The following is a 23,622-nucleotide window of genomic DNA, read 5'->3' on the forward strand; positions in this document are numbered from 1 at the left end:
AGTTCATCTATACTAACCTCCATCAGGTTGCAAATTCAATATAATTTTTTTCTGCATCTAGCTCTGAAAAACTATTTTGGCATCTAGCAGTGTGTGGGACTTGTTCTATTAGTCCATCTATGCTAACCTCCATCAGGTTGCAAATTCAATATAATTTTTTTCTGTATTTAGCTCTCAAAAACTATTTTGGCATATAGCAGTGTGTGGGACTTGTTCTATTAGTCCATCTATACTAACCTCCATGAGGTTGCAAATTCAATATAAATTTTTTCTGCATCTAGGTCTGAAAAAATATTTTGGCTTCTAGCAGTGTGTGTGACTTGTTCTATTAGTCCATCTATACTAACCTCCATCAGGTTGCAAATTCAATATAATTTTTTTCTGCATCTAGCTCTGAAAAACTATTTTGGCTTCTAGCCGTGAGAGGGACTTGTTCTATTAGTCCATCTATACTAACCTCCATCAGGTTGCAAATTCAATATAATTTTTTTCTGCATCTAGCTCTGAAAAAATATTTTGGCTTCTAGCAGTGTGTGGGACTTGTTCTATTAGTCCATCTATACTAACCTCCATCAGGTTGCAAATTCAATATAATTTTTTCTGCATCTAGCTCTGAAAAAATATTTCGGCTTTGAGCAGTGTGTGGGACTTGTTCTATTAGTCCATCTATACTAACCTCCATCAGGTTGCAAATTCAATATAATTTTTTTCTGCATCTAGCTCTGAAAAAATATTTTGGCTTCTAGCCGTGTGTGGGACTTGTTCTATTAGTCCATCTATACTAACCTCCATCAGGTTGCAAATTCAATATAATTTTTTTCTGCATCTAGCTCTGAAAAAATATTTCGGCTTCTAGCCGTGTGTGGGACTTGTTCTATTAGTCCATCTATACTAACCTCCATCAGGTTGCAAATTCAATATAATTTTTTTCTGCATCTAGCTCTGAAAAACTATTTTGGCATCTAGCAGTGTGTGGGACTTGTTCTATTAGTCCATCTATACTAACCTCCATCAGGTTGCAAATTCAATATAATTTTTTTCTGCATCTAGCTCTGAAAAACTATTTCGGTTTCTAGCAGTGTGTGGGACTTTTTCTATTAGTCCATCTATACTAACCTCCATCAGGTTGCAAATTCAATATAATTTTTTTCTGCATCTAGCTCTGAAAAAATATTTTGGCTTCGAGCAGTGTGTGGGACTTGTTCTATTAGTCCATCTATGCTAACCTCCATCAGGTTGCAAATTCAATAAAATTTTTTTCTGTATCTAGCTCTCAAAAACTATTTTGGCATATAGCAGTGTGTGGGACTTGTTCTATTAGTCCATCTATACTAACCTCCATCAGGTTGCAAATTCAATATAATTTTTTCTGCATCTAGCTCTGAAAAAATATTTCGGCTTTGAGCAGTGTGTGGGACTTGTTCTATTAGTCCATCTATACTAACCTCCATCAGGTTGCAAATTCAATATAAATTTTTTCTGCATCTAGCTCTGAAAAAATATTTCGGCTTCGAGCAGTGTGCGGGACTTGTTCTATTAGTCCATCTATACTAACCTCCATCAGGTTGCAAATTCAATATAATTTTTATTCTGCATCTAGCTCTGAAAAAATATTTCGGCTTCTAGCAGTGTGTGGGACTTGTTCTATTAGTCCATCTATACTAACATCCATCAGGTTGCAAATTCAATATAATTTGTTCCTGCATCTAGCTCTGAAAAACTATTTCGGCTTCTAGCAGTGTGCGGGACTTGTTCTATTAGTCCATCTATACTAACCTCCATCAGGTTGCAAATTCAATATAATTTTTTTCTGCATCTAGCTCTGAAAAAGTATTTCGGCTTCTAGCCGTGTGTGGGACTTGTTCTATTAGTCCATCTATACTAACCTCCATCAGGTTGCAAATTTAATATAATTTTTTTCTGCATCTAGCTCTGAAAAAATATTTCGGCTTCTAGCAGTGCGTGGGACTTGTTCTATTAGTCCATCTATACTAACCTCCATCAGGTTGCAAATTCAATATAATTTTTTTCTGCATCTAGCTCTGAAATTATTTTCGGCTTGTAGCAGTGTGTGGGACTTGTTCTTTTAGTCCATCTATAGTAACCTCTATGAGGTTGCAAATTCAATATAAATTTTTTCTGCATCTAGGTCTGAAAAAATATTTTGGCTTCTAGCAGTGTGTGTGACTTGTTCTATTAGTCCATCTATACTAACCTCCATCAGGTTGCAAATTCAATATAATTTTTTTCTGCATCTAGCTCTGAAAAAATATTTCGGCTTCTAGCCGTGTGTGGGACTTGTTCTATTAGTCCATCTATACTAACCTCCATCAGGTTGCAAATTCAATATAATTTTTTTCTGCATCTAGCTCTGAAAAACTATTTTGGCATCTAGCAGTGTGTGGGACTTGTTCTATTAGTCCATCTATACTAACCTCCATCAGGTTGCAAATTCAATATAATTTTTTTTCTGCATCGAGCTCTGAAAAAATATTTCGGCTTCTAGCAGTGTGTGGGACTTGTTCTATTAGTCCATCTATACTAACATCCATCAGGTTGCAAATTCAATATAATTTTTTTCTGCATCTAGCTCTGAAAAAATATTTCGGCTTCTAGCCGTGTGTGGGACTTGTTCTATTAGTCCATCTATACTAACCTCCATCAGGTTGAAATTCAATATAATTTTTTTCTGCATCTAACTCTGAAAAAATATTTCGGCTTCTAGCCGTGTGTGGGACTTGTTCTATTAGTTCATCTATACTAACCTCCATCAGGTTGCAAATTCAATATAATTTTTTTCTGCATCTAGCTCTGAAAAACTATTTTTGCATCTAGCAGTGTGTGGGACTTGTTCTATTAGTCCATCTATGCTAACCTCCATCAGGTTGCAAATTCAATATAATTTTTTTCTGTATTTAGCTCTCAAAAACTATTTTGGCATATAGCAGTGTGTGGGACTTGTTCTATTAGTCCATCTATACTAACCTCCATGAGGTTGCAAATTCAATATAAATTTTTTCTGCATCTAGGTCTGAAAAAATATTTTGGCTTCTAGCAGTGTGTGTGACTTGTTCTATTAGTCCATCTATACTAACCTCCATCAGGTTGCAAATTCAATATAATTTTTTTCTGCATCTAGCTCTAAAAAACTATTTTGGCTTCTAGCCGTGAGAGGGACTTGTTCTATTAGTCCATCTATACTAACCTCCATCAGGTTGCAAATTCAATATAATTTTTTTCTGCATCTAGCTCTGAAAAAATATTTTGGCTTTTAGCAGTGTGTGGGACTTGTTCTATTAGTCCATCTATACTAACCTCCATCAGGTTGCAAATTCAATATAATTTTTTCTGCATCTAGCTCTGAAAAAATATTTCGGCTTTGAGCAGTGTGTGGGACTTGTTCTATTAGTCCATCTATACTAACCTCCATCAGGTTGCAAATTCAATATAATTTTTTTCTGCATCTAGCTCTGAAAAAATATTTTGGCTTCTAGCCGTGTGTGGGACTTGTTCTATTAGTCCATCTATACTAACCTCCATCAGGTTGCAAATTCAATATAATTTTTTTCTGCATCTAGCTCTGAAAAAATATTTCGGCTTCTAGCCGTGTGTGGGACTTGTTCTATTAGTCCATCTATACTAACCTCCATCAGGTTGCAAATTCAATATAATTTTTTTCTGCATCTAGCTCTGAAAAACTATTTTGGCATCTAGCAGTGTGTGGGACTTGTTCTATTAGTCCATCTATACTAACCTCCATCAGGTTGCAAATTCAATATCATTTTTTTCTGCATCTAGCTCTGAAAAACTTTTTCGGTTTCTAGCAGTGTGTGGGACTTTTTCTATTAGTCCATCTATACTAACCTCCATCAGGTTGCAAATTCAATATAATTTTTTTCTGCATCTAGCTCTGAAAAAATATTTTGGCTTCGAGCATTGTGTGGGACTTGTTCTATTAGTCCATCTATGCTAACCTCCATCAGGTTGCAAATTCAATATAATTTTTTTCTGTATCTAGCTCTCAAAAACTATTTTGGCATATAGCAGTGTGTGGGACTTGTTCTATTAGTCCATCTATACTAACCTCCATCAGGTTGCAAATTCAATATAATTTTTTCTGCATCTAGCTCTGAAAAAATATTTCGGCTTTGAGCAGTGTGTGGGACTTGTTCTATTAGTCCATCTATACTAACCTCCATCAGGTTGCAAATTCAATATAAATTTTTTCTGCATCTAGCTCTGAAAAAATATTTCGGCTTCGAGCAGTGTACGGGACTTGTTCTATTAGTCCATCTATACTAACCTCCATCAGGTTGCAAATTCAATATAATTTTTATTCTGCATCTAGCTCTGAAAAAATATTTCGGCTTCTAGCAGTGTGTGGGACTTGTTCTATTAGTCCATCTATACTAACATCCATCAGGTTGCAAATTCAATATAATTTGTTCCTGCATCTAGCTCTGAAAAACTATTTCGGCTTCTAGCAGTGTGCGGGACTTGTTCTATTAGTCCATCTATACTAACCTCCATCAGGTTGCAAATTCAATATAATTTTTTTCTGCATCTAGCTCTGAAAAAGTATTTCGGCTTCTAGCCGTGTGTGGGACTTGTTCTATTAGTCCATCTATACTAACCTCCATCAGGTTGCAAATTTAATATAATTTTTTTCTGCATCTAGCTCTGAAAAAATATTTCGGCTTCTAGCAGTGCGTGGGACTTGTTCTATTAGTCCATCTATACTAACCTCCATCAGGTTGCAAATTCAATATAATTTTTTTCTGCATCTAGCTCTGAAATTATTTTCGGCTTGTAGCAGTGTGTGGGACGTGTTCTTTTAGTCCATCTATAGTAACCTCTATGAGGTTGCAAATTCAATATAAATTTTTTCTGCATCTAGGTCTGAAAAATTATTTTGGCTTCTAGCAGTGTGTGTGACTTGTTCTATTAGTCCATCTATACTAACCTCCATCAGGTTGCAAATTCAATATAATTTTTTTCTGCATCTAGCTCTGAAAAACTATTTTGGCATCTAGCAGTGTGTGGGACTTGTTCTATTAGTCCATCTATACTAACCTCCATCAGGTTGCAAATTCAATATCATTTTTTTCTGCATCTAGCTTTGAAAAACTATTTCGGTTTCTAGCAGTGTGTGGGACTTGTTATATTAGTCCATCTATACTAACCTCCATCAGGTTGCAAATTCAATATAATTTTTTTCTGCATCTAGCTCTGAAAAAATATTTTGGCTTCGAGCAGTGTGTGGGACTTGTTCTATTAGTCCATCTATGCTAACCTCCATCAGGTTGCAAATTCAATATAATTTTTTTCTGTATCTAGCTCTCAAAAACTATTTTGGCATATAGCAGTGTGTGGGACTTGTTCTATTAGTCCATCTATACTAACCTCCATCAGGTTGCAAATTCAATATAATTTTTTTCTGCATCTAGCTCTGAAAAACTATTTTGGCATCTAGCAGTGTGTGGGACTTGTTCTATTAGTCCATCTATACTAACCTCCATCAGGTTGCAAATTCAATATCATTTTTTTCTGCATCTAGCTTTGAAAAACTATTTCGGTTTCTAGCAGTGTGTGGGACTTGTTATATTAGTCCATCTATACTAACCTCCATCAGGTTGCAAATTCAATATAATTTTTTTCTGCATCTAGCTCTGAAAAAATATTTTGGCTTCGAGCAGTGTGTGGGACTTGTTCTATTAGTCCATCTATGCTAACCTCCATCAGGTTGCAAATTCAATATAATTTTTTTCTGTATCTAGCTCTCAAAAACTATTTTGGCATATAGCAGTGTGTGGGACTTGTTCTATTAGTCCATCTATACTAACCTCCATCAGGTTGCAAATTCAATATAATTTTTTCTGCATCTAGCTCTGAAAAAATATTTCGGGACTTGTTCTATTAGTCCATCTATACTAACCTCCATCAGGTTGCAAATTCAATATAAATTTTTTCTGCATCTAGCTCTGAAAAAATATTTTGGCTTCGAGCAGTGTGTGGGACTTGTTCTATTAGTCCATCTATACTAACCTCCATCAGGTTGCAAATTCAATATAATTTTTATTCTGCATCTAGCTCTGAAAAAATATTCCGGCTTCTAGCAGTGTGTGGGACTTGTTCTATTAGTCCATCTATACTAACATCCATCAGGTTGCAAATTCAATATAATTTTTTCCTGCATATAGCTCTGAAAAACTATTTCGGCTTCTAGCAGTGTGCGGGACTTGTTCTATTAGTCCATCTATACTAACCTCCATCAGGTTGCAAATTCAATATAATTTTTTTCTGCATCTAGCTCTGAAAAAATATTTCGGCTTCTAGCCGTGTGTGGGACTTGTTCTATTAGTCCATCTATACTAACCTCCATCAGGTTGCAAATTCAATATAATTTTTTTCTGCATCTAGCTCTGAAAAACTATTTCGGCTTCGAACAGTGTGTGGGACTTGTTCTATTAGTCCATCTATACTAACCTCCATCAGGTTGCAAATTCAATATAATTTTTTCTGCATCTAGCTCTGAAAAACTATTTTGGCATCTAGCAGTGTGTGGGACTTGTTCTATTAGTCCATTTATACTAACCTCCATCAGGTTGCAAATTCAATATCATTTTTTTCTGCATTTGGCTCTGAAAAACTATTTCGGTTTCTAGCAGTGTGTGGGACTTGTTATATTAGTCCATCTATACTAACCTCCATCAGGTTGCAAATTCAATATAATTTTTTTCTGCATCTAGCTCTGAAAAAATATTTTGGCTTCGAGCAGTGTGTGGGACTTGTTCTATTAGTCCATCTATGCTAACCTCCATCAGGTTGCAAATTCAATATAATTTTTTTCTGTATCTAGCTCTCAAAAACTATTTTGGCATATAGCAGTGTGTGGGACTTGTTCTATTAGTCCATCTATACTAACCTCCATCAGGTTGCAAATTCAATATAATTTTTTTCTGCATCTAGCTTTGAAAAACTATTTCGGCTTCGAGCAGTGTGTGGGACTTGTTCTATTAGTCCATATATACTAACCTCCATCAGGTTGCAAATTCAATATAATTTTTTTTCTGCATCTAGCTCTGAAAAAATATTTCGGCTTCTAGCAGTGTGTGGGACTTGTTCTATTAGTCCATCTATACTAACCTCCATCAGGTTGCAAATTCAATATAATTTTTTCCTGCATATAGCTCTGAAAAACTATTTCGGCTTCTAGTAGTGTGCGGGACTTGTTCTATTAGTCCATCTATACTAACCTCCATCAGGTTGCAAATTCAATATAATTTTTTTCTGCATCTAGCCCTGAAAAAATATTTCGGCTTCTAGCCGTGTGTGGGACTTGTTCTATTAGTCCATCTATACTAACCTCCATCAGGTTGCAAATTCAATATAATTTTTTCCTGCATCTAGCTCTGAAAAACTATTTTGGCTTCTAGCAGTGTGCGGGACTTGTTCTATTAGTCCATCTATACTAACCTTCATCAGGTTGCAAATTCAATATAATTTTTTTCTGCATCTAGCTCTGAAAAAATATTTTGGCTTCTAGCCGTGTGTGGGACTTGTTCTATTAGTCCATCTATACTAACCTCCATCAGGTTGCAAATTCAATATAATTTTTTTCTGCATCTAGCTCTGAAAAAACATTTGCGCTTCGAGCAGTGTGTGGGACTTGTTCTATTAGTCCATCTATACTAACCTCCATCAGGTTGCAAATTCAATATAATTTTTTCTGCATCTAGCTCTGAAAAACTATTTTGGCATCTAGCAGTGTGTGGGACTTGTTCTATTAGTCCATTTATACTAACCTCCATCAGGTTGCAAATTCAATATCATTTTTTTCTGCATCTGGCTCTGAAAAACTATTTCGGTTTCTAGCAGTGTGTGGGACTTGTTATATTAGTCCATCTATACTAACCTCCATCAGGTTGCAAATTCAATATAATTTTTTTCTGCATCTAGCTCTGAAAAAATATTTTGGCTTCGAGCAGTGTGTGGGACTTGTTCTATTTGTCCATCTATGCTAACCTCCATCAGGTTGCAAATTCAATATAATTTTTTTCTGTATCTAGCTCTCAAAAACTATTTTGGCATATAGCAGTGTGTGGGACTTGTTCTATTAGTCCATCTATACTAACCTCCATCAGGTTGCAAATTCAATATAATTTTTTTCTGCATCTAGCTTTGAAAAACTATTTCGGCTTCGAGCAGTGTGTGGGACTTGTTCTATTAGTCCATATATACTAACCTCCATCAGGTTGCAAATTCAATATAATTTTTTTTTGCATCTAGCTCTGAAAAACTATTTCGGCTTCTAGCAGTGTGCGGGACTTGTTCTATTAGTCCATCTATACTAACCTCCATCAGGTTGCAAATTCAATATAATTTTTTCCTGCATATAGCTCTGAAAAACTATTTCGGCTTCTAGTAGTGTGCGGGACTTGTTCTATTAGTCCATCTATACTAACCTCCATCAGGTTGCAAATTCAATATAATTTTTTTCTGCATCTAGCCCTGAAAAAATATTTCGGCTTCTAGCCGTGTGTGGGACTTGTTCTATTAGTCCATCTATACTAACCTCCATCAGGTTGCAAATTCAATATAATTTTTTCCTGCATCTAGCTCTGAAAAACTATTTCGGCTTCTAGCAGTGTGCGGGACTTGTTCTATTAGTCTATCTATACTAACCTTCATCAGGTTGCAAATTCAATATACTTTTTTTCTGCATCTAGCTCTGAAAAAATATTTTGGCATCTAGCCGTGTGTGGGACTTGTTCTATTAGTCCATCTATACTAACCTCCATCAGGTTGCAAATTCAATATAATTTTTTTCTGCATCTAGCTCTGAAAAAATATTTCAGCTTCTAGCAGTGTGTGGGACTTGTTCTATTAGTCCATCTATACTAATCTCCATCAGGTTGCAAATTCAATATAATTTTTTTCTGCATCTAGCTCTGAAAAACTATTTCGGCTTCTAGCAGTGTGGGACTTGTTCTATTAGTCCATCTATACTAACCTCCATCAGGTTGCAAATTCAATATAATTTTTTTCTGCATCTAGCTCTGAAATTATTTTTGGCTTGTAGCAGTGTGTGGGACTTGTTCTATTAGTCCATCTATAGTAACCTCCATGAGGTTGCAAATTCAATATAATTTTTTTCTGCATCTAGCTCTGAAAAAATATTTTGGCTTCTAGCATTGTGTGTGACTTGTTCTATTAGTCCATCTATACTAACCTCCATCAGGTTGCAAATTCAATATAATTTTTTTCTGCATCTAGCTCTGAAAAACTATTTCGGCTTCTAGCCGTGAGAGGGACTTGTTCTATTAGTCCATCTATACTAACCTCCATCAGGTTGCAAATTCAATATAATTTTTTTCTGCATCTAGCTCTGAAAAATATTTTGGCTTCTAGCAGTGTGTGGGACTTGTTCTATTAGTCCATCTATACTAACCTCCATCAGGTTGCAAATTCAATATAATTTTCTCTGCATCTAGCTCTGAAAAAATATTTCGGCTTTGAGCAGTGTGTGGGACTTGTTCTATTAGTCCATCTATACTAACCTCCATCAGGTTGCAAATTCAATATAAATTTTTTCTGCATCTAGCTCTGAAAAGATATTTCGTCTTCGAGCAGAGTGTGGGACTTGTTCTATTAGTCCATCTATACTAACCTCCATCAGGTTGCAAATTCAATATAATTTTTTTTCTGCATCTAGCTCTGAAAAAATATTTCGGCTTCTAGCAGTGTGTGGGACTTGTTCTATTTGTCCATCTATACTAACATCCATCAGGTTGCAATTTCAATATAATTTTTTCCTGCATCTAGCTCGGAAAAACTATTTCGGCTTCTAGCAGTGTGCGGGACTTGTTCTATTAGTCCATCTATACTAACCTCCATCAGGTTGCAAATTCAATATAATTTTTTTCTGCATCTAGCTCTGAAAAAATATTTCGGCTTCTAGCCGTGTGTGGGACTTGTTCTATTAGTCCATCTATACTAACCTCCATCAGGTTGCAAATTCAATATAATTTTTTTCTGCATCTAGCTCTGAAAAAATATTTCGGCTTCTAGCCGTGCGTGGGACTTGTTCTATTAGTTCATCTATACTAACCTCCATCAGGTTGCAAATTCAATATAATTTTTTTATGCATCTAGCTCTGAAAAACTCTTTCGGCTTCTAGCAGTGTGTGGGACTTGTTCTATTAGTCCATCTATACTAACCTCCATCAGGTTGCAAATTCAATATAATTTTTTTCTGCATCTAGCTCTGAAAAACTATTTCGGCTTCTAGCAGTGTGTGGGACTTGTTTTATTAGTCCATCTATACTAACCTCCATCAGGTTGCAAATTCAATATAATTTTTTTCTGCATCTAGCTCTGAAATTATTTTCGGCTTGTAGCAGTGTGTGGGACTTGTTCTATTAGTCCATCTATAGTAACCTCCATGAGGTTGCAAATTCAATATAAATTTTTTCTGCATCTAGGTCTGAAAAAATATTTTGGCTTCTAGCAGTGTGTGTGACTTGTTCTATTAGTCCATCTATACTAACCTCCATCAGGTTGCAAATTCAATATAATTTTTTTCTGCATCTAGCTCTGAAAAACTCTTTCGGCTTCTAGCAGTGTGTGGGACTTGTTCTATTAGTCCATCTATACTAACCTCCATCAGGTTGCAAATTCAATATAATTTTTTTCTGCATCTAGCTCTGAAAAACTATTTCGGCTTCTAGCAGTGTGTGGGACTTGTTCTATTAGTCCATCTATACTAACCTCCATCAGGTTGCAAATTCAATATAATTTTTTTCTGCATCTAGCTCTGAAATTATTTTCGGCTTGTAGCAGTGTGTGGGACTTGTTCTATTAGTCCATCTATAGTAACCTCCATGAGGTTGCAAATTCAATATAAATTTTTTCTGCATCTAGGTCTGAAAAAATATTTTGGCTTCTAGCAGTGTGTGTGACTTGTTCTATTAGTCCATCTATACTAACCTCCATCAGGTTGCAAATTCAATATAATTTTTTTCTGCATCTAGCTCTGAAAAAATATTTTGGCTTCTAGCAGTGTGTGGGACTTGTTCTATTAGTCCATCTATACTAACCTCCATCAGGTTGCAAATTCAATATAATTTTTTCTGCATCTAGCTCTGAAAAAATATTTCGGCTTTGAGCAGTGTGTGGGACTTGTTCTATTAGTCCATCTATACTAACCTCCATCAGGTTGCAAATTCAATATAATTTTTTTCTGCATCTAGCTCTGAACAAATATTTCGGCTTCTAGCCGTGTGTGGGACTTGTTCTATTAGTCCATCTATACTAACCTCCATCAGGTTGCAAATTCAATATAATTTTTTTCTGCATCTAGCTCTGAAAAAATATTTCGGCTTCTAGCCGTGTGTGGGACTTGTTCTATTAGTCCATCTATACTAACCTCCATCAGGTTGCAAATTCAATATAATTTTTTTCTGCATATAGCTCTGAAAAACAATTTTGGCATCTAGCAGTGTGTGGGACTTGTTCTATTAGTCCATCTATACTAACCTCCATCAGGTTGCAAATTCAATATCATTTTATTCTGCATCTAGCTCTGAAAAACTATTTCGGTTTCTAGCAGTGTGTGGGACTTGTTCTATTAGTCCATCTATACTAACCTCCATCAGGTTGCAAATTCAATATAATTTTTTTCTGCATCTAGCTCTGAAAAAATATTTTGACTTCGAGCAGTGTGTGGGACTTGTTCTATTAGTCCATCTATGCTAACCTCCATCAGGTTGCAAATTCAATATAATTTTTTTCTGTATCTAGCTCTCAAAAACTATTTTGGCAAATAGCAGTGTGTGGGACTTGTTCTATTAGTCCATCTATACTAACCTCCATCAGGTTGCAAATTCAATATAATTTTTTCTGCATCTAGCTTTGAAAAACTATTTCGGCTTCGAGCAGTGTGTGGGACTTGTTCTATTAGTCCATATATACTAACCTCCATCAGGTTGCAAATTCAATATAATTTTTTTCTGCATCTAGCCCTGAAAAAATATTTTGGCTTCTAGCCGTGTGTGGGACTTGTTCTATTAGTCCATCTATACTAACCTCCATCAGGTTGCAAATTCAGTATAATTTTTTTCTGCATCTAGCTCTGAAATTATTTTCGGCTTGTAGCAGTGTGTGGGACTTGTTCTATTAGTCCATCTATAGTAACCTCCATGAGGTTGCAAATTGAATATAAATTTTTTCTGCATCTAAGTCTGAAAAAATATTTTGGCTTCTAGCAGCGTGTGTGACTTGTTCTATTAGTCCATCTATACTAACCTCCATCAGGTTGCAAATTCAATATAATTTTTTTCTGCATCTAGCTCTGAAAAATTATTTCGGCTTCTAGCCATGAGAGGGACTTGTTCTATTAGTCCATCTATACTAACCTCCATCAGGTTGCAAATTCAATATAATTTTTTTCTGCATCTAGCTCTGAAAAAATATTTTGGCTTCTAGCAGTGTGTGGGACTTGTTCTATTAGTCCATCTATACTAACCTCCATCAGGTTGCAAATTCAATATAATTTTTTCTGCGTCTAGCTCTGAAAAAATATTTCGGATTTGAGCAGTGTTTGGGACTTGTTCTATTAGTCCATCTATACTAACCTCCATCAGGTTGCAAATTCAATATAAATTTTTTCTGCATCTAGCTCTGAAAAAATATTTCGGCTTCGAGCAGTGTGTGGGACTTGTTCTATTAGTCCATCTATACTAACCTCCATCAGGTTGCAAATTCAATATAATTTTTTTTCTGCATCTAGCTCTGAAAAAATATTTCGGCTTCTAGCAGTGTGTGGGACTTGTTCTATTAGTCCATCTATACTAACATCCATCAGGTTGCAAATTCAATATAATTTTTTCCTGCATTTAGCTCTGAAAAACTATTTCGGCTTCTAGCAGTGTGCGGGACTTGTTCTATTAGTCCATCTATACTAACCTCCATCAGGTTGCAAATTCAATATAATTTTTTTCTGCACCAAGCTCTGAAAAAATATTTCGGCTTCTAGCCGTGTGTGGGACTTATTCTATTAGTCCATCTATACTAACCTCCATCAGGTTGCAAATTCAATATAATTTTTTTCTGCATCTAGCTCTGAAAAAATATTTCGGCTTCTAGCAGTGTGTGGGACTTGTTCTATTAGTCCATCTATACTAACCTCCATCAGGTTGCAAATTCAATATAATTTTTTTCTGCATCTAGCTCTGAAAAACTCTTTCGGCTTCTAGCAGTGTGTGGGACTTTTTCTATTAGTCGATCTGTACTAACCTCCATCAGGTTTCATATTCAATATAATTTTTTTCTGCATCTAGCTCTGAAAAACTATTTCCGCTTCGAGCAGTGTGTGGGACTTGTTCTATTAGTCCATCTATACTAACCTCCATCAGGTTGCAAATTCAATATAATTTTTTTCTGCATCTAGCTCTGAAAAACTATTTTGGCATCTAGCAGTGTGTGGGACTTGTTCTATTAGTCCATCTATACTAACCTCCATCAGGTTGCAAATTCAATATAATTTTTTTCTGCATCTAGCTCTGAAAAACTATTTCGGTTTCTAGCAGTGTGTGGGACTTGTTCTATTAGTCCATCTATACTAACCTCCATCAGGTTGCAATTTCAATATAATTTTTTTCTGCATCTAGCTCTGAAAAAAAATTTTGGCTTCGAGCAGTGTGTGGGACTTCTATTAGTCCATATATGCTAACCTCCATCAGGTTGCAAATTCAATATAATTTTTTTCTGTATCTAGCTCTCAAAAACTATTTTGGCATATAGCAGTGTGTCTGACTTGTTCTATTAGTCCATCTATACTAACCTCCTTCAGGTTGCAAATTCAATATAATTTTTTTCTGCATCTAGCTTTGAAAAACTATTTCGGCTTCGAGCAGTGTGTGGGACTTGTTCTATTAGTCCATATATACTAACCTCCATCAGGTTGCAAATTCAATATAATTTTTTTCTGCATCTAGCTCTGAAAAAATATTTCGGCTTCTAGCAGTGTGTGGGACTTGTTCTATTAGTCCATCTATACTAACCTCCATCAGGTTGCGAATTCAATATAATTTTTTCCTGCATATAGCTCTGAAAAACTATTTCGGCTTCTAGTAGTGTGCGGGACTTGTTCTATTAGTCCATCTATACTAACCTCCATCAGGTTGCAAATTCAATATAATTTTTTTCTGCATCTAGCCCTGAAAAAATATTTCGGCTTCTAGCCGTGTGTGGGACTTGTTCTATTAGTCCATCTATACTAACCTCCATCAGGTTGCAAATTCAATATAATGTTTTCCTGCATCTAGCTCTGAAAAACTATTTCGGCTTCTAGCAGTGTGCGGGACTTGTTCTATTAGTCCATCTATACTAACCTTCATCAGGTTGCAAATTCAATATAATTTTTTTCTGCATCTAGCTCTGAAAAAATATTTCGGCTTCTAGCCGTGTGTGGGACTTGTTCTATTAGTCCATCTATACTAACCTCCATCAGGTTGCAAATTCAATATAATTTTTTTCTGCATCTATCTCTGAAAAAATATTTCAGCTTCTAGCAGTGTGTGGGACTTCTTCTATTAGTCCATCTATACTAACCTCCATCAGGTTGCAAATTCAATATAATTTTTTCCTGCATCTAGCTCTGAAAAACTATTTTGGCTTCTAGCAGTGTGCGGGACTTGTTCTATTAGTCCCTCTATACTAACCTCCATCAGGTTGCAAATTCAATATAATTTTTTTCTTCATCTAGCTCTGAAAAACTATTTCGGCTTCTAGCAGTGTGTGGGACTTGTTCTATTAGTCCATCTATACTAACCTCCATCAGGTTGAAAATTCAATATAATTTTTTTCTGCATCTAGCTCTGAAAACTATTTCGGCTCTAGCAGTGTGTGGGACTTGTTCTATTAGTCCATCTATACTAACCTCCATCAGGTTGCATATTCAATATAATTTTTTTCTGCATCTAGCTCTGAAAAAATATTTCGGCTTGTAGCAGTGTATGGGACTTGTTCTATTAGTCCATCTATACTAACCTCCATCAGGTAGCAAATTCAATATAATTTTTTTTCTGCATCTAGCTCTGAAAAACTATTTTGGTTTGTAGCAGTGTGTGGGACTTGTTATATTAGACCATCTATACTAACCTCCATCAGGTTGCAAATTCAATATATTTTTTTTCTGCATCTAGCTCTGAAAAACTATTTTGGCTTCTAGCAGTGTGTGGGACTTGTTCTATTAGTCCATCTCTACTAACCTCCATCAGGTTGCAAATTCAATATAATTTTTTTCTGCATCTAGCTCTGAAATTTTTTTTCAGCTTGTAGCAGTGTGTGGGACTTGTTCTATTAGTCCATGTATATTAACCTCCATGAGGTTGCAAATTCAATATAAATTTTTTCTGCATCTAGCTCTGAAAAAATATTTTGGCTTCTAACAGTGTGTGTGACTTGTTCTATTGGTCCATCTATACTAACCTCCATCAGGTTGCAAATTCAATATAATTTTTTTCTGCATCTAGCTCTGAAAAACTATTTCGGCTTCTAGCCGTGAGACGGACTTGTTCTATTAGTCCATCTATACTAACCTCCATCAGGTTGCAAATTCAATATAATTTTTTTCTGCATCTAGCTCTGAAAAAATATTTCGGCTTTGAGCAGTGTGTGGGACTTGTTCTATTAGTCCATCTATACTAACCTCCATCAGGTTGCAAATTCAATATAAATTTTTTCTGCATCTAGCTCTGAAAAAATATTTCGGCTTCGAGCAGTGTGTGGGACTTGTTCTATTAGTCCATCTATACTAACCTCCATCAGGTTGCAAATTCAATATAATTTTTTTTCTGCATCTAGCTCTGAAAAAATATTTCGGCTTCTAGCAGTGTGTGGGACTTGTTCTATTAGTCCATCTATACTAACCTCCATCAGGTTGCAAATTCAATATAATTTTTTCCTGCATCTAGCTCTGAAAAACTATTTTGGCTTCTAGCAGTGTGCGGGACTTGTTCTATTAGTCCATCTATACTAAACTCCATCAGGTTGCAAATTCAATATAATTTTTTTCTGCATCTAGCTCTGAAAAAATATTTCGGCTTCTAGCCGTGTGTGGGACTTGTTCTATTAGTCCATCTATACTAACCTCCATCAGGTTGCAAATTCAATATCATTTTTTTATGCATCTAGCTCTGAAAAAATATTTCGGCTTCTAGCAGTGTGTAGGACTTGTTCTATTAGTCCATCTATACTAACCTCCATCAGGTTGCAAATTCAATATAATTTTTTTCTGCATCTAGCTCTGAAAAACTCTTTTGGCTTCTAGCAGTGTGTGGGAGTTGTTCTATTAGTCCATCTATACTAACCTCCATCAGGTTGCAAATTCAATATAATTTTTTTCTGCATCTAGCTCTGAAAAACTATTTCAGCTTCGAGCAGTGTGTGGGACTTGTTCTATTAGTCCATCTATACTAACCTCCATCAGGTTGCAAATTCAATATAATTTTTTTCTGCATCTAGCTCTGAAAAACTATTTTGGCATCTAGCAGTGTGTGGGACTTGTTCTATTAGTCCATCTATACTAACCTCCATCAGGTTGCAAATTCAATATCATTTTTTTCTGCATCTAGCTCTGAAAAACTATTTCGGTTTCTAGCAGTGTGTGGGACTTGTTCTATTAGTCCATCTATACTAACCTCCATCAGGTTGCAAATTCAATATAATTTTTTTCTGCATCTAGCTCTGAAAAAATATTTTGGCTTCGAGCAGTGTGTGGGACTTGTTCTATTAGTCCATCTATGCTAACCTCCATCAGGTTGCAAATTCAATATAATTTTTTCTGCATCTAGCTCTGAAAAACTATTTTGGCATCTAGCAGTGTGTGGGACTTGTTCTATTAGTCCATCTATACTAACCTCCATCAGGTTGCAAATTCAATATAATTTTTTTCTGCATCTAGCTCTGAAAAACTATTTTGGCTTCTAGCAGTGTGTGGGACTTGTTCTATTAGTCCATCTATACTAACCTCCATCAGGTTGCAAATTCAATATAATTTTTTTCTGCATCTAGCTCTGAAAAAATATTTTGGCTTCGAGCAGTGTGTGGGACTTGTTCTATTAGTCCATCTATGCTAACCTCCATCAGGTTGCAAATTCAATATAATTTTTTTCTGTATCTAGCTCTCAAAAACTATTTTGGCATATAGCAGTGTGTGGGACTTGTTCTATTAGTCCATCTATACTAACCTCCATCAGGTTGCAAATTCAATATAATTTTTTTCTGCATCTAGCTTTGAAAAACTATTTCGGCTTCGAGCAGTGTGTGGGACTTGTTCTATTAGTCCATATATACTAACCTCCATCAGGTTGCAAATTCAATATAATTTTTTTTCTGCATCTAGCTCTGAAAAAATATTTCGGCTTCTAGCAGTGTGTGGGACTTGTTCTATTAGTCCATCTATACTAACCTCCATCAGGTTGCAAATTCAATATAATTTTTTCCTGCATATAGCTCTGAAAAACTATTTCGGCTTCTAGTAGTGTGCGGGACTTGTTCTATTAGTCCATCTATACTAACCTCCATCAGGTTGCAAATTCAATATAATTTTTTTCTGCATCTAGCCCTGAAAAAATATTTCGGCTTCTAGCCGTGTGTGGGACTTGTTCTATTAGTCCATCTATACTAACCTCCATCAGGTTGCAAATTCAATATAATTTTTTCCTGCATCTAGCTCTGAAAAACTATTTCGGCTTCTAGCAGTGTGCGGGACTTGTTCTATTAGTCCATCTATACTAACCTTCATCAGGTTGCAAATTCAATATAATTTTTTTCTGCATCTAGCTCTGAAAAAATATTTTGGCTTCTAGCCGTGTGTGGGACTTGTTCTATTAGTCCATCTATACTAACCTCCATCAGGTTGCAAATTCAATATAATTTTTTTCTGCATCTAGCTCTGAAAAACTATTTTGGCATCTAGCAGTGTGTGGGACTTGTTCTATTAGTCCATTTATACTAACCTCCATCAGGTTGCAAATTCAATATCATTTTTTTCTGCATCTGGCTCTGAAAAACTATTTCGGTTTCTAGCAGTGTGTGGGACTTGTTATATTAGTCCATCTATACTAACCTCCATCAGGTTGCAAATTCAATATAATTTTTTTCTGCATCTAGCTCTGAAAAAATATTTTCTTCGAGCAGTGTGTGGGACTTGTTCTATTAGTCCATCTATGCTAACCTCCATCAGGTTGCAAATTCAATATAATTTTTTTCTGTATCTAGCTCTCAAAAACTATTTTGGCATATAGCAGTGTGTGGGACTTGTTCTATTAGTCCATCTATACTAACCTCCATCAGGTTGCAAATTCAATATAATTTTTTTCTGCATCTAGCTTTGAAAAACTATTTCGGCTTCGAGCAGTGTGTGGGACTTGTTCTATTAGTCCATATATACTAACCTCCATCAGGTTGCAAATTCAATATAATTTTTTTTCTACATCTAGCTCTGAAAAAGTATTTCGGCTTCTAGCAGTGTGTGGGACTTGTTCTATTAGTCCATCTATACTAACCTCCATCAGGTTGCAAATTCAATATAATTTTTTCCTGCATATAGCTCTGAAAAACTATTTCGGCTTCTAGTAGTGTGCGGGACTTGTTCTATTAGTCCATCTATACTAACCTCCATCAGGTTGCAAATTCAATATAATTTTTTTCTGCATCTAGCCCTGAAAAAATATTTCGGCTTCTAGCCGTGTGTGGGACTTGTTCTATTAGTCCATCTATACTAACCTCCATCAGGTTGCAAATTCAATATAATTTTTTCCTGCATCTAGCTCTGAAAAACTATTTCGGCTTCTAGCAGTGTGCGGGACTTGTTCTATTAGTCCATCTATACTAACCTCCATCAGGTTGCAAATTCAATATAAATTTTTTCTGCATCTAGCTCTGAAAAAATATTTCGGCTTCGAGCAGTGTGTGGGACTTGTTCTATTAGTCCATCTATACTAACCTCCATCAGGTTGCAAATTCAATATAATTTTTTTTCTGCATCTAGCTCTGAAAAAATATTTCGGCTTCTAGAAGTGTGTGGGACTTGTTCTATTAGTCCATCTATACTAACATCCATCAGGTTGCAAATTCAATATAATTTTTTCCTGCATTTAGCTCTGAAAAACTATTTCGGCTTCTAGCAGTGTGCGGGACTTGTTCTATTAGTCCATCTATACTAACCTCCATCAGGTTGCAAATTCAATATAATTTTTTTCTGCACCAAGCTCTGAAAAAATATTTCGGCTTCTAGCCGTGTGTGGGACTTATTCTATTAGTCCATCTATACTAACCTCCATCAGGTTGCAAATTCAATATAATTTTTTTCTGCATCTAGCTCTGAAAAAATATTTCGGCTTCTAGCAGTGTGTGGGACTTGTTCTATTAGTCCATCTATACTAACCTCCATCAGGTTGCAAATTCAATATAATTTTTTTCTGCATCTAGCTCTGAAAAACTCTTTCGGCTTCTAGCAGTGTGTGGGACTTTTTCTATTAGTCGATCTGTACTAACCTCCATCAGGTTTCATATTCAATATAATTTTTTTCTGCATCTAGCTCTGAAAAACTATTTCCGCTTCGAGCAGTGTGTGGGACTTGTTCTATTAGTCCATCTATACTAACCTCCATCAGGTTGCAAATTCAATATAATTTTTTTCTGCATCTAGCTCTGAAAAACTATTTTGGCATCTAGCAGTGTGTGGGACTTGTTCTATTAGTCCATCTATACTAACCTCCATCAGGTTGCAAATTCAATATAATTTTTTTCTGCATCTAGCTCTGAAAAACTATTTCGGTTTCTAGCAGTGTGTGGGACTTGTTCTATTAGTCCATCTATACTAACCTCCATCAGGTTGCAATTTCAATATAATTTTTTTCTGCATCTAGCTCTGAAAAAATATTTTGGCTTTGAGCAGTGTGTGGGACTTGTTCTATTAGTCCATCTATGCTAACCTCCATCAGGTTGCAAATTCAATATAATTTTTTTCTGTATCTAGCTCTCAAAAACTATTTTGGCATATAGCAGTGTGTCTGACTTGTTCTATTAGTCCATCTATACTAACCTCCTTCAGGTTGCAAATTCAATATAATTTTTTTCTGCATCTAGCTTTGAAAAACTATTTCGGCTTCGAGCAGTTTGTGGGACTTGTTCTATTAGTCCATATATACTAACCTCCATCAGGTTGCAAATTCAATATAATTTTTTTTCTGCATCTAGCTCTGAAAAAATATTTCGGCTTCTAGCAGTGTGTGGGACTTGTTCTATTAGTCCATCTATACTAACCTCCATCAGGTTGCAAATTCAATATAATTTTTTCCTGCATATAGCTCTGAAAAACTATTTCGGCTTCTAGTAGTGTGCGGGACTTGTTCTATTAGTCCATCTATACTAACCTCCATCAGGTTGCAAATTCAATATAATTTTTTTCTGCATCTAGCCCTGAAAAAATATTTCGGCTTCTAGCCGTGTGTGGGACTTGTTCTATTAGTCCATCTATACTAACCTCCATCAGGTTGCAAATTCAATATAATGTTTTCCTGCATCTAGCTCTGAAAAACTATTTCGGCTTCTAGCAGTGTGCGGGACTTGTTCTATTAGTCCATCTATACTAACCTTCATCAGGTTGCAAATTCAATATAATTTTTTTCTGCATCTAGCTCTGAAAAAATATTTCGGCTTCTAGCCGTGTGTGGGACTTGTTCTATTAATCCATCTATACTAACCTCCATCAGGTTGCAAATTCAATATAATTTTTTTCTGCATCTAGCTCTGAAAAAATATTTCAGCTTCTAGCAGTGTGTGGGACTTCTTCTATTAGTCCATCTATACTAACCTCCATCAGGTTGCAAATTCAATATAATTTTTTCCTGCATCTAGCTCTGAAAAATTATTTTGGCTTCTAGCAGTGTGCGGGACTTGTTCTATTAGTCCCTCTATACTAACCTCCATCAGGTTGCAAATTCAATATAATTTTTTTCTTCATCTAGCTCTGAAAATCTATTTCGGCTTCTAGCAGTGTGTGGGACTTGTTCTATTAGTCCATCTATACTAACCTCCATCAGGTTGAAAATTCAATATAATTTTTTTCTGCATCTAGCTCTGAAAAACTATTTCGGTTCTAGCAGTGTGTGGGACTTGTTCTATTAGTCCATCTATACTAACCTCCATCAGGTTGCATATTCAATATAATTTTTTTCTGCATCTAGCTCTGAAAAAATATTTCGGCTTGTAGCAGTGTATGGGACTTGTTCTATTAGTCCATCTATACTAACCTCCATCAGGTTGCAAATTCAATATAATTTTTTTTCTGCATCTAGCTCTGAAAAACTATTTTGGTTTGTAGCAGTGTGTGGGACTTGTTATATTAGACCATCTATACTAACCTCCATCAGGTTGCAAATTCAATATATTTTTTTTCTGCATCTAGCTCTGAAAAACTATTTTGGCTTCTAGCAGTGTGTGGGACTTGTTCTATTAGTCCATCTCTACTAACCTCCATCAGGTTGCAAATTCAATATAATTTTTTTCTGCATCTAGCTCTGAAATTTTTTTTCAGCTTGTAGCGGTGTGTGCGACTTGTTCTATTAGTCCATGTATATTAACCTCCATGAGGTTGCAAATTCAACATAAATTTTTTCTGCATCTAGCTCTGAAAAAATATTTTGGCTTCTAACAGTGTGTGTGACTTGTTCTATTGGTCCATCTATACTAACCTCCATCAGGTTGCAAATTCAATATAATTTTTTTCTGCATCTAGCTCTGAAAAACTATTTCGGCTTCTAGCCGTGAGACGGACTTGTTCTATTAGTCCATCTATACTAACCTCCATCAGGTTGCAAATTCAATATAATTTTTTTCTGCATCTAGCTCTGAAAAAATATTTCGGCTTTGAGCAGTGTGTGGGACTTGTTCTATTAGTCCATCTATACTAACCTCCATCAGGTTGCAAATTCAATATAAATTTTTTCTGCATCTAGCTCTGAAAAAATATTTCGGCTTCGAGCAGTGTGTGGGACTTGTTCTATTAGTCCATCTATACTAACCTCCATCAGGTTGCAAATTCAATATAATTTTTTTTCTGCATCTAGCTCTGAAAAAATATTTCGGCTTCTAGCAGTGTGTGGGACTTGTTCTATTAGTCCATCTATACTAACCTCCATCAGGTTGCAAATTCAATATCATTTTTTCCTGCATCTAGCTCTGAAAAACTATTTTGGCTTCTAGCAGTGTGCGGGACTTGTTCTATTAGTCCATCTATACTAAACTCCATCAGGTTGCAAATTCAATATAATTTTTTTTCTGCATCTAGCTCTGAAAAAATATTTCGGCTTCTAGCAGTGTGTGGGACTTGTTCTATTAGTCCATCTATACTAACATCCATCAGGTTGCAAATTCAATATAATTTTTTCCTGCATTTAGCTCTGAAAAACTATTTCGGCTTCTAGCAGTGTGCGGGACTTGTTCTATTAGTCCATCTATACTAACCTCCATCAGGTTGCAAATTCAATATAATTTTTTTCTGCATCTAGCTCTGAAAAAATATTTCGGCTTCTAGCCGTGTGTGGGACTTGTTCTATTAGTCCATCTATACTAACCTCCATCAGGTTGCAAATTCAATATCATTTTTTTATGCATCTAGCTCTGAAAAACTCTTTTGGCTTCTAGCAGTGTGTGGGAGTTGTTCTATTAGTCCATCTATACTAACCTCCATCAGGTTGCAAATTCAATATAATTTTTTTCTGCATCTAGCTCTGAAAAACTATTTCAGCTTCGAGCAGTGTGTGGGACTTGTTCTATTAGTCCATCTATACTAACCTCCATCAGGTTGCAAATTCAATATAATTTTTTTCTGCATCTAGCTCTGAAAAACTATTTTGGCATCTAGCAGTGTGTGGGACTTGTTCTATTAGTCCATCTATACTAACCTCCATCAGGTTGCAAATTCAATATAATTTTTTTCTGCATCTAGCTCTGAAAAACTATTTCGGTTTCTAGCGGTGTGTGGGACTTGTTCTATTAGTCCATCTATACTAACCTCCATCAGGTTGCAAATTCAATATAATTTTTTTCTGCATCTAGCTCTGAAAAAATATTTTGGCTTCGAGCAGTGTGTGGGACTTGTTCTATTAGTCCATCTATGCTAACCTCCATCAGGTTGCAAATTCAATATAATTTTTTCTGCATCTAGCTCTGAAAAACTATTTTGGCATCTAGCAGTGTGTGGGACTTGTTCTATTAGTCCATCTATACTAACTTCCATCAGGTTGCAAATTCAATATAATTTTTTTCTGCATCTAGCTCTGAAAAACTATTTTGGCTTCTAGCAGTGTGTGGGACTTGTTCTATTAGTCCATCTATACTAACCTCCATCAGGTTGCAAATTCAATATAATTTTTTTCTGCATCTAGCTCTGAAAAAATATTTTGGCTTCGAGCAGTGTGTGGGACTTGTTCTATTAGTCCATCTATGCTAACCTCCATCAGGTTGCAAATTCAATATAATTTTTTTCTGTATCTAGCTCTCAAAAACTATTTTGGCATATAGCAGTGTGTGGGACTTGTTCTATTAGTC

The sequence above is a fragment of the Phyllobates terribilis genome, unplaced genomic scaffold, assembly GCF_046119375.1.
Source record: "Phyllobates terribilis strain yellow unplaced genomic scaffold, ASM4611937v1 Scaffold_3__8_contigs__length_932513732, whole genome shotgun sequence".
Taxonomy (NCBI): Eukaryota; Metazoa; Chordata; class Amphibia; order Anura; family Dendrobatidae; genus Phyllobates; species Phyllobates terribilis.